This window comes from Notolepis coatsorum, assembly GCF_963971535.1.
Source record: "Notolepis coatsorum genome assembly, chromosome: 12".
Classification (NCBI taxonomy): Eukaryota; Metazoa; Chordata; class Actinopteri; order Aulopiformes; family Paralepididae; genus Notolepis; species Notolepis coatsorum.
Window position 1 is genome coordinate 105,922,084 of NC_140176.1, and position 6,360 is coordinate 105,928,443.

Below are 6,360 nucleotides of genomic sequence, written 5' to 3' on the forward strand. Positions count from 1 at the left end.
GCGTCTTCAGGCGAGCGTAACCCGAATCTTTTCCCATTTTCCCCCACAATGGAGAGAGACGCTGGGTAGCGAAGGCTGGGATTGAGTTTCCTCCTGTAGAGTTTCTGCAACACTTCTTTGTAAGGGGCTCGTCGGATTATAGCCTCCCTGCATAAATCTTCGTAGAACGACACTTTATATTTCAGTTTCCCCCATTGATTACGTGCCTCTCTGATGATCGTGTCTCTTATTTCTGTTTTACGCAGAGTAGCAATGATAACTCTAGCCTTGTTGCCGTTGGGGTCCCGGGTACCGATTCTATTACAATGATCCACTAATGGCACTGTGCGGAGGATTTCTTTACCTAGAATTTCAGCTAACACTGTTGGAAATGTGTCGTCTGTGATCTAATCTTTTTTTTATGAGAAGACTGAGACATATGTATATAATGAAACACACAATACAGTTTTTTTCCCGATTGCTTAAGCACGATTTTGAAAACAGGGCCCGGTGTTTCAAAACACTACACACAATTAGCACAACCACACACACAATTATCAGAACACCTCAGATCCTTTGCTGAATTAAACACTCTTGTCAAAACTATACACTAATTTATAAAAACTACATTTTGTTACCATATGAAACACACGTTTCATATGACTTAATTCTCTTTGAACCAGTTACACACTGCTGTGCTTAACCTAAAACACATTTAGCTATTCTACTTCTCAGTGATTAGAGTACTGTAAGTGAAGTACACAGAGAATGTGCAAATATACAATAAATTCACCAAACACTACACAAGACCAATGCTGTAGACTGATGAAAATATAATTTATTTATTTCCATATACCCAAATAAATGATGCAGACTGATGAAAAAAAGAATTCTCTCCATATACTCAAATCAATGATGCAGACTGATGAAAATATAAATCTTCTCTCCATATAACCAAATCAGTCAACATTTCAACATGGAGAATCACAACAAAACATGTCCCAGTTTTCATGCTACTACAGTGTGCATAACACTGTAAGCTCAGCAAATATCAGACAAACATAAAATACTGTATCCATTACAGGTTAAAATGACAGTAAAACAAAAACAAAAATAGAAAACATTTAAATAGAGTACAGAAAATACTAGACAGTATCTCTTTGCCTAGCTGGATCTGGCAAGAGAATTTTTTGTTGTGATTCTGCATGTTGACATGTTGACTGATTTGGGTATATGGAGAGAAAATTTATATTTTCATCAGTCTGCATCATTGGTTGTCTTGTGTAGTGTTTGGTGAATGTATTGTATATTTTCACGTTCTCTGTGTACAGTACTTCACTCTCTTTCCATTTTGGTTGAAGACAGGTGAACTCACCTGCTGCATTTTATAGTGCTTTTAAACCTCATTGGTGTATCTACAATTAAGCAATGGTGTGTTTGTGCATCTGATGGCTGTGTTTAACCAATTGGCTCATATGTGTGGTAATTTGACATTCTGTGTCTAATGTAATGCAAGTGTGACTGTTTAGTGTTTTGCAAATCACTGTGTGTATTGTTTTGCAAAAAGTGTGAGGCTGACATTGTGCTTATAGGGGTGCAAATCTGGGCCTATGTTTTGCTCCTTGAGTGTAAGGTTTTGATAATTGTGTAATACTTTTGATTTGAGTGTTTATGCAATCGAAGAAAACTGTAAAGACTAGAGATTAACTGTTTATTTCTTTTGTACATAGGCTGTGCATATGTTTGTTTGTTTGTTTGTTTGCTTATGTGTATGATTCTTAACTGTGTTTTTATTTTGTTATTGGTGTATATGTATGTGTATGTATATATATGTATATATATTATATATATATATATATATATATATATATATATATATATATATATATATATATATATATATATATATATATATATATATATATATATATATATATATATATATATATATATATATATATATATATATATATATATATATGTGTATATATGTGTATATATGTAGTATATATGTGTATATATGTAGTATTCTGTACTTCTGTATGACAACTAATAAAGAAACTTGAACTTGAACTTATGTATATGTGTATATATGTATATCTGTACTCCTGTTGGGGCCTCTTGGACCAGATCAATGTTTTATCTGGCTAAATAAAGGTTAAATAAATAAATAAGAAACTGATGATTTGGTCCTGTTAAATTTGCATAAATTAGGAACAGTAGCGGTCCTAGTATGCTTCCTTGTGGAACACCACAGCTCACTGTGAGGGGGGGGGGGATAGAGTACCATTTACCTCCACCATCTGTTCTCTCCTCTCCAGGTAGGATTGCATCCAGCTCACTGATAGACTATCAAAACCAATTGCTTTTAGCTTGTCAATCAGAATGGAGTGATTGACAGTGTCGAAGGCCTTTCGTAGGTCCAGCATGACCTACAATGGTCTTTGCTAATGTCAATAGCTGACAGGCAGGGCTGAACAATACAAATATCACGTTGTTTCATTTGACAGATTGTTGTCGGTTTTGTCTATTTGCGGTGGTTCTAACGGATATTGTGTTGGTCCACAAATAAATCTTTTTATGGGAAACCTTGAATGGCCAACAATGGGTGTCTTGTCTCTGTTGGACTTGTCTGGGATTCCGACCGTGCTCCGATCCTCTTTGAAAGAGGGGGATCCGTCGCAACAAATTATTTAGTTCTATTCAAATGTGGATTTCTTTTATAGTTTAATTATTCTAAATTAATAAGAATAACAGAGCAGTTGATGCAGAAAAATAAAAGACAACATTCTGGAGTCAGTGAGTCCCTTAGCTGTCCAGCAGTTTGCCTCCAGAAGCTCCCGTCTGTTCAGTGAGTCTGTCATACAGCAGAACGTAGGAGTTCCTGGCCCTCCCTCGACAGAGAGAGAGAGAACTCTCAAGGTCGGCCTACAAATGGAATGCCGGTTACCATGGAACCTCAACAGTAGATATGGCATATTGTAGACACTGTTTCATAGTCCTTTTACAATAGATATAATTATAGATAGATAGATATAAATAGATAGCTTTATAGATATATTTTACAAATGCCCCTTGGTCATAGTTTTATTATGACAGATATGATATTCATATCTATAAAACCACCACCACAATATGAAAACAGCTAATAATGAATCATACCAAAATAAAAACGTCATATACTCTCCAAACATGAATCAACATTTCTCATCCACTCAACTCTTCCTTCATTTGAGCAGCAGGGCTGCAGGCTTGAGAACTGGAGAGTGTCACGCTTCCTCTGGTATTGGTCCTGTGGGACCAGGACCCAGACATTCACAACTCCCCATCAATAACCCTCATAACATAACATTGCCAACCGGTGGGCTGATGCAGATCAGGGCCCCGTTCCCCGTACCTGGTTCAACTAAGTCGATCAAGATGTCATTATCCAGATTCAGTTAACCCGATGTTTGAAGCCGGGATTTTCCTGTTCCTCGAAGGTGGATTCAGTCTCGTTAACTCGATTCAGACTTGAGACCCAGGATAAGTGCGCGCGGCCGCTTTAGTTGAAAAGCCAGCACGTATCGATGGCAGAGATCCTGATTCTCTAACGGCATTGATTGATTAATTGATTTAAAACTTTATTGACAGATTGCAATACGGCTCAATCGCCTCGCAGACAAGTTAAATGCGTTATCTATAGGCTAATTTTAAGTCCCTCATTACCTCAATCAATCAGATTATATTTCTTTAAACTTGCCTGCTGGATTGAATAATCAAATGAGATCTTGCTAGCGAAAATAATTAGTTAAACTGTTATACAGAATTACGATACGGCTCTCTTACCCATTGATTGATGTGTGGTCGATCTTTTACTAATCTCCACTGTGGTCTAACGGGTTGTTCTTTTGACTTTCACGCAGACGACCGGGGTTCGAAACCCTAGTCTTTTCCTTCTTTTTGCAATATAGGAATAATTCAATTTGGTGCACGTTGAGAGCTATATAAAGAATGACATCCTCAATGCATGTAGATTTATAATATTTTAACTTAAAACCAGGCTACTTTGGCGTATAATCATTAATATTATATTCAAAAAAATTATATTGGAAACATGGGGTTTCGAACACCGGTCGCTGGGTTGGCAGGTTTGAGCACTACCGCTGCGCCACTGTGCCAGATGGGATAAATTCATTGTTTATACATTAATGAACGAGAGACCCGTGTTTAGAATATTCTTTATTTTGAATGAAGTTTTATTTCTTTATCCTCATTCATTAATGTGACGTCAACGGCTCATTCAATTTCTCAAATCCGTCAAACAGCGCATCTCATCAGACATCTTAATCCCAGTTACAATTAAAATAACCACATAATGTGTACATCGCACCGAGCGAGCGCCACGGTATATATAACGTGCATTATTTAGGACAAAGTGAATTTAGTATCAGCATTTTGGGTCTATTTTACATTTCAAAAGCCCCCTCTGGAAGAATGGAGCACAAAAACGTAATTCAGAATGGTATAATGCAGATCGTAGACTGTGGGAATAATTTCAGGAAACGGGCTGTCACTTCTTTGCGGGGGCGTGGCGATGGTTGATCCGGCTAACTTGAACTTAAACCCTGCTTTCGACCAGGCTCAAACTTTTGGATCTGTTGTCATGGTGATTTGGACAATCCAGGTACGGGGAGCCGGAAAGTCCGGCTTAAGTCAGACTTCACCGAAAGTTATCCGGCTAACTCAGTTATCCAGGTACGGGGAACGGGGCCCTGGCATCAGCTCACACACCAACTTATTATTATTTACTGCCAGTTATGTTTATTATGTTTATTGTCTGTATTGTCGTTGTTGTCTCCACTTTGTTAGTCTTGTGTTCCCCTGTCTGTGGTTTGTAAATATGTTTTAGTCTGGTTGTTTATTTGTTATTGTGTGGTAGTTTTTAATAGACATAGATCATAACCATCATTGTTTATAGAAAAGGTCATAAGATTAAGTTTTGATTAGGAAAACAGCTGCACTACTAGTCAGCCAACCAAATACATTCTTCTGGTGATCAAAGTACTCCAACCTTTTGCCCTGTCTACCCCTCACAAAAGAGTTGTGTGTCAATGGCCACTCAAAATAGCCTGTTGTATAAGTTAAAAGAAACTATTTGAACAAGCTAAATCTCCTTCCCTTTCGGGAGTGAGTGAACAATGGAGGCCACCTGGTTCCTAGGGTGGGACAGGAAGGATTGCAGATAAGTCCTAGCGAACACAATGAGGTGATGAGGTTAACAGGGTCAAAGTGCCCATGAAGTGTTATCAGCTGTTTTACGGCCTGGGGAACGCAAGGACTAGGGAGGGGGTAGGCACCTCGAACCTCTAGTCCTTAACAGGCGGCGGTGGAATCGGAAGATTCCCTGGGCACGTTAAATCAATTCTATAGTAAGCAAGGGAGATACTGAAGGCCCTCGTGTCTGGCAAGATGACCAAATTTTACTGTGTTACCGTCTAGTCGGCCCAGATAACGTCGCATGTAATGTATATGTGGGCACTGGGTGGTAGGTGGACGACGGTCCAAACCTAGAAGTGGGGCAGTGCACCGGAAGGGGCACAGCACCTGCTGTGAACAGGCCAGGCTGGTGAAAACGGTCAAAGTTTCCATACCCAAAGCAAGTGGGATGGGGAGCAGACCGTAGGTTTCAAAACTGAGTGGCTGAGAGGTACTACGGACCTCAGCCGCCTGGGGTCCTGACTTGATGATGGACTATGAGATCTCTATCGACTGCGTCACCGGTCGGTCCGATGAGCATTATGACCCTGCTTATAGTCACAGATACGCGGGACGTGGGGCCGTGAGTGACTGGACAGTATGGGCATAAATGCGTCGGGCTCAATGTACAGTCAGGCCACAATAAGCCGAAACCGAATGTGTTAGTAGGCGAGTTGTGCTTCTGTGATCAGCAGGTTTGAAAAGAACCACTGGGAAGCAGAAGGGTAAGGGGTGTCAATTCAGAGGAATCTGGACTGTCACTCCTAAGATTGGAAAGGGTCCCAGCCTTAAACTGCACCTGAAGGTAAAATAAGGGGACTTATTCCGTTCATGTGAGGAGACCTTACCGCCGGAAGTGGAGACCTGCATCTCTGTTGGGGGAGAGGGGCCGGCGTCGGACAAGGCAGTCCTAAGAAAGGAGCTGGTTGTTGCGTCGTAGCGGACTGCCTAAACCTTACGGGGAGAGGTGCATCTAAGTAGGGGAAGCAGTGCATCCGAACGGGAGGAGGGTACTCTTAACTGGAAGGAGGTTAAAAGGGTCAAAGCGATGCAACTGTTAACTTTTGTGTGTTTACTGAGGTAGAATGTTTAGGCTAGAGCTTGGTAAATCATGGAGGAATATATTATAAATGTAAGTTAAAA